Source organism: Camelus bactrianus, chromosome 11, assembly GCF_048773025.1.
Source record: "Camelus bactrianus isolate YW-2024 breed Bactrian camel chromosome 11, ASM4877302v1, whole genome shotgun sequence".
Lineage (NCBI taxonomy): Eukaryota > Metazoa > Chordata > Mammalia > Artiodactyla > Camelidae > Camelus > Camelus bactrianus.
In genome coordinates, this window is record NC_133549.1 from 66420290 (window position 1) to 66426869 (window position 6580).

The following is a 6580-nucleotide window of genomic DNA, read 5'->3' on the forward strand; positions in this document are numbered from 1 at the left end:
TACAACAGCATCTGACTCAGCCTAGCTGTCTATAAATGTTATCTATGATTATTATCACCTTCTGTACACATTCTGCCCTTTATGTGTCAGGAGCTCAAGAAATGGATGCTACTCATCCCCAAGCAGTTCAGCAGATGTGATGATAAAGAGTGGGTACCCAACAGGAGGATGTGCAAAGGGTGACCAGCCAGAAGCTTGAGCACTACTCCCAGCACCACAGGTCCTGGCTGCCTACCTCAGGGAAGTCATAACCTGTTTGAGCCTCAGTCTCTCTATCTCTTAAAATGTAGGAATAATAATATCAATAATAATAATGAAAAGAATAATAAGCAGCCTGCATCCATCACAGGGTTGTGGCTCAGCTTAAGTGAGATAATAGTCTGAAAGTGCTTGGTAAGGTAGAAAAGTGTTATCCAAAGGTAAGGGGCTATTATCCCTATGATGATACAGAATGTGGGTGACCTCATTACAGAACGTGTAAACAGCCTCCTCTTGCCCCAGGAAAGACAGAACCAGAGAGAACAGAGGCAACAGGTAACTACAGGAGAGTTCGAAGGAATGAGTTTTGGGAAGCTGTGATAGCTAAACACTGGAATAGGCTACAGAAGGGATACCCCTGGGCTGGGGACATCCAGGCCACTTCCATTTTTTGAAACTCAAGTTATATTAATAAGTAAACACTACATTATAAGTAAAAGTTCCAAGCAAGGGCTGCCCAAACGTGGTATATATTGCATGTTCTATCCTGGCAGTACATCAGGTATGAATCCAGGGGTCATAATTGCATTAGCAGCTTTCTAATCACCCACTATCAAGATACCCTCATTCAGAGATAAGATTCTGCTCCCAATTCCAATGCGTGGGTTTCTTCCTCACCACCAAGCAATTCTCCAACACCAGCTGGGTGCCCTATAATTCAACTTAATTATGACAGTAACTACCAGGAGATAGTATCAGATGCCACAGGTAAAGTGCTCAGTCGCACAGGACTGCTCCCCTACCCCCTCCCAATTTCAGATGCCAGTCTCAAGTCCAGGTTGTCAGCACGCTTCTGACCAGCTGGCTATAGACTGGAGGTTACAGTTATCTCCTCCTTGGGTTTAATTAATTTGCTAGAGCGGCTCATAGAACTCAGAGAAATACTTTACTTACTAGATTACGGGTTTATTATAAAAGGATATAACTCAGAAACAGCCGATATAAAAGATGCATAGGGCCAGATATGGGGAAAGGGTTTGGAGCTTCCATGCCCTCTCTGGGCAAACCATTCTCCCCCAATCACCATGTATTCACTAACCTGGAAGCTCTTGTGAACCCCACCCCTGCCCCCAAATCATTTTGGTTTTCTTTATGGAGGCTTCATTGCATACCCACGATTGATTAGATCATTGGCCATTGGTGACTGAATTCAATCTCCAGCCCCTTTCCCCTCCCCAGAGGTCAGTGGCGTAGAACTGAAAGTTCCAACTTTCCAATTACTCGGTTGGTTCCTCTGGTGACCAGCCCCCATCCTTAGGCGACCTAGAGGCATTCCAAAAGTCACCTCATTAACATAACAAAAGACACTTACTACTCTCAACACTTAGGAAATTCCAAGGGTTTTAGGAGCTCTGTGCTAGGAACAGGGACTGAAAATCAATATATATCTTTTATTATAAATCACAATATTACAAGAGATAATACACAGCCTATATATTTGAGGCCATGCAAGACCCTCCTAGTCCCCATAGGTTCTGGGGGAGAGAGCAGAGATATCTTTTTCCTTTAAATTCTCATCTGATAAACAGAATGTGGTATAGCCATAAATGGAATACTACTCAGCTACAAAAAGCAATGGATTACTGCTGCAGCAACACATTGTGCTGTGTGAAGAGGCCAGGTATAAAACAGTACATATAGCAGGATTCCATTTATATAAAGTTTTAGAATAGGCAAAGCTAATCTGTAGTGATAGGCAGTAGATCAGTGATTATTGGGAATTTTGGGGTGAGGGGATCTTGATTGTAGTGGTATTTACAGAAATGTAAACATTTGTCAAAATTCATCGACATGCATACTTAAAAGAGGTGCACATAAATTATACCATAACCCAGTTGATAAATAGAAATTCTCATCTGAATCAGGCCACTTATGACAGAACTGCCCACAACTGTGTCTAATGTTCATATCTCAGCCTCTACAAAGATTCCTTAAAGTTAATTCAACACCACGGACCACAGGCTGGTTCTGAGCCAGGCCAGGGATGACTCAACGTGAGGAGGGGCCCAGTTCTTGCCTTTGAGTAGTTCACAGTCTTGCAGGAAACCAGATGCTTAAGCAGACAACATTATCCACAAGGTTGGTACAAGTGATCCCAGTGTGCACAGGGCACTGTGGGAGCTCTAAGGGAAGGAACCAACCCTTGCTGGGGGAAGGAAAGTCAAGGAAAGCCAACCCATACCGAGTATTAAACAGGAGTCTGGGTTAGGCAGGGAAGGGGAGGTGGGGAGGACAGTGTCACTCCCAGCAGAATGTTTGCTCCACTGAGCAGGGGCACCTCTGTCTTATTTATTGCTATACTTCCTCCCCTAGAAAGCACTGACACACAGTAGGTCCTCAGTAAGGATGTGTTGAGTGAATAGACAATATAAGCAAAGACAGGGTCTGCAAACTATGGTCCGCAGGCCAAACCCAGCTGGCCACTTGTTTTTGTAAATGAAGTCTTATTGGATCCATGCTCGTTTGTTCACATGTTGTCTAAGGCTGCTTTCTCGCTACAACAACAAAACTTGAAAACTTGTGACAGAGACTGTATGGCTTGCAAAGCCTAAAATATTTACACTCTGACCTTTGATAGAAAAAGTTTCCTAACCCCTGAGCAAAGGCAAGGAGCAGATGCTTTTAGGGTTAATCTCAATGGCTAAAAGGAAGGAAATTAGGTCAGTTAAGGACAACGATGGGAATGAATCTTTTATTATCCAGTTACAAAATGTTTATACACATTGACTTACCTTTTATGGTGGATACGTACATTGGTGCCCTTGACTCCTGTTCTAACTTCCTTCTGGTCCGTCTTCTTATACTGCAGAGGCTGGAAGGCTAAAAATCGGCATGTATTATGTTCCCTTGCAGTAAAACCCCCAGGATGCATTTTAGGGGTTGGGTTACACCAATCAAACACCTCCACACAAGATTTGAATGCAGAACTGAGTGAAGTGGGGAGAGAGGCAGTGCTGCTCCGGGTACCTATTTAGCCGGTATGGATCTAGCAGACTCCATGTGGCTTTGAATCTGACAGTCTGGCAGCAGCTGCCTGACTCTGAATGCAGCTAAGAGGGGAGAGCAGTCATTTATTATTCCTCAGCTTCCTGACTCTCATCCAGGTTGCAGCTCTCCTGGAGGCTCAATTCTGCAGGGTTTTGAGGATCATTCCTGGAGGCCTAGCCTGGAGCCTATTCTTCTAGTTCATCTAGTTTGTTTTAAGCACCTACTTCTCTGAATCAACCTTTTTTGTTATTGTAACTGAAGTTGCCAAGACAATTCAATGGGGAAAGAATAGCCTTGTCAACAAATGGTACCAGGTCAACTGGCTATCCACGTGCAAAAGAATGAAGTTGGATCCTTACCTCACACCATTCAGAAAAACTTACTCAAAATGGAGCAAAGACCTAAATGTAATAGCCAAAACTATAAAACTCTTAGAAGGAAACATAGGCATAAATTTTTGTGACCTTGGATTAAGCAATGATTTCTTAGCTATGACACCAAATGCACAAGCAACCAAAGGAAAAAAAAATAGATAAACTCGACTTCATTGAAATTTTAAACTTTTGTGCTCCAGAGGACACCATCAAGAAAGTGAAAAGACAATGCACAGAATGGGACTAATTATTTGAAAATCATATATCTGATGAGGCTCCAGTTTTCAGAATAGACAAAAACCAGTTAAAACTCAATAAAAAGACAAATGACCCAATTTTTTAAATGGGTAAACGATTTTAATAGATATTCCTCCAAAGAAAAGATGATTTGAAATGGCCAATAAGCACATGAAGAGATGCTCAATATCATTAAGCCATCAGGAAATGCATATCAAAACCAGAACGAGATATCACTTCACACCCACTAGAATAGCTATAGTCAAAAAGACAAATAATAACAAGTATTGACAAGGATGTGGAGAAACTTGGACCCTTATACACTGCTAGTGAGAATGTAAAATGGTGCAGCCACTCTAAAAAAACAGAACTGCCAAGTTCCCCAAATGGTTGAACCTAGAGTTACATGACCCAGCAATTCCATTCCTAGGTATATACCCAAGAGAATTGAAAACATACATTCACACAAAAACTTGTACGTAAATGTTCACAGCAGAATTACTCATAATAACCAAAAAGTGGAAACAATCTAAATTTCCATCAACTGATAGATGGATAAACACAATGTAGAGTATTATTCAGCCATAAAAAGGATCCAACTACTGATATATGCTACACCTGGTTAAACATTGAAAACATGCTAAGTGGAAGAAACCAGTCACAAAAGACCACATGTTATATGATTTCATTTACAGGAAATGTCCAAAATAGGGAAATCTATACAAACAGAAAGTGGATGAGTGGTGGCCTGGGTCTGAGGAGGTTGGGAATAAACGGTGGGTGACTGCTAATGCATACTGGGTATCTTCTGGCGTGACAAAATGTTCTGAAATTAGATAGTGGAAATGATTGCACAACTTTGTGAATATACTAAAACCCACTGAATTATATACCTTAAAAGACTGGAATTCTATGGTTGATTATTTTAATCTCAGTAAGGCTGTTATCAAAAAGAGGAGCAGGTTGTGAAAAAATCAGCTGAGTGAGCTTTTTTTTTAGGGTTTTTTAGGGTTTTCTAGAGGTGATGAAATCCACACCATGTACATAACACAAATCCATGCACACACACATACATACAAATACACACTCATATTTAATCTCAAAACCAGAACAGGTGACTATGATACCTTCTAATTGGGAAAGGAAGACATCAGAGGTCCTAAGAAAATTCTAACCCTCCATTAATTTCAATATGACTGCTAGGAGGCAATTATTTGCTAAAGACTTCTGTGCTTAACTCACAGGACTACTCAGTGAAGTAATAACTTTATCTCCATATTATAGATGAGGTGCAGAGAGTGTAAGTACCTTGCCTGTGGTTACACAGCATGCTAATGGAAGATCTCCTTTCTCTACTCCAGGCTGCCTGTCAAATGAATAAAAAATAGGTAATACTCCTCTGTCCCTGAAACTTCAAAATTATACCCTGGTGTCATTACTTCTTTTCATTCCATACTCCGACCCAATCTCTATGTCCAACTATCCTACCAATTTCACCCTCTGCTCTGGCCAGAAAGATCTCCCTGTTCTCCCTCAACACCCCAAAATCTGTAATCAAACGAGAGATCAAGGAGGGGTGCATGTTGTAATCATGCACTTTGTAAGTTCTACACAGATGTAAACTAACATCTCACCTTTTCCTTCCTCTAGAAAGTGCCTTCTTTCTTGACATATGCAAAGCCTGGAGAACTTTCGAGAGTGAGCTCAGTCCCCTCCAACTCTGGGGACTTCCGGACTGCAGGGTAGGCAAGGGGCTCTTCTTCCTGGAATCCTCGACATTCATCACAAATCCATTCCATGTCATGCCCTGGCCCGACCTGATCAACCACAATATTTGCTTTGCTGCGTAAGTTCTTTTGTCCGTGCCCTTGTTAAGAAGTAGGAGCTGTTTTCTTTTTCTTTTTTTTTTAATTTTTTCTTTCAGAGTCCACTGAGGCATTTTATTTGCATGTATGTATTACATCCCTTAAAAAAAAAAAAAAAGAATCCAAGGATTTTCCCTCCTGTATGTTTTTGTCTTGGTTCTTCATGTTCCATGATACCAGCTGAGGTTGTCAGTACAATGAAACCAAACTGATAGGACAGGAGCAGGTTATTCTGCCATTTTTCTAGATCTTTGAGTTGCACGTAAAATCTGGGCTGATCACTCCACGTTGATTAAGCCTGCCTGTGAGGTTCACAACAATTTTTCCAGCTCTGTGATCATCGATGATTTCAAATTTGCCAATGTAACCATGCTTCATTACCACAGTTAGGAACCGGACATGTCAAGTGGTCGGCTATTAATCTCTTTCTTTTTCTTTTCTTAATGCTTATATGTTGCATTATGTCTGTATATAGGGACTGTCTCCGGAAGATACACAATAAACTGGTACAGTGGTTCATCCTGGAAAGAGCAATAGGGAAACTGGAAGACGGTGGCACCGGAAACCTTTCTGCTCTGATTGTTTTTTAATACACCGCATGTATTGCCTACATTTAATACTGAGCAATTAAAAGTAAAATTATAGTTTTGTTTAGATGTATAGGAAACAGAAGTCAGCTCAAGTAGAGTAGTGCTGACTGACAATTAAAAAAAAAAACACAAGTTTTCCGCGCCTACCTTCGCACAACACAAACACTTCGCTCAGGTTCCGCAAGGTTCACGACCCGCCCCGACGGCTTAAGCCCCGCCCCGCCGCTCAGGCCTGTCCCTCGTGACGTCACGTCCGGCCGACAATCTC

General features: G+C 41.5%; 1 long non-coding RNA gene across 1 annotated transcript; it reads right to left on the reverse strand.

The window, feature by feature from the left end:
- Positions 1 to 3955: 3955 nt before the first annotated feature.
- LOC141579151 (uncharacterized) lies at positions 3956 to 6453 on the reverse strand. Its single transcript, XR_012510291.1, has 2 exons — positions 5492 to 6453; positions 3956 to 5223 (listed from the first exon to the last, which is right to left on the reverse strand). It is a non-coding gene; the product is annotated as an uncharacterized LOC141579151 (long non-coding RNA).
- Between the last annotated feature and the right edge of the window lie 127 nt (positions 6454 to 6580).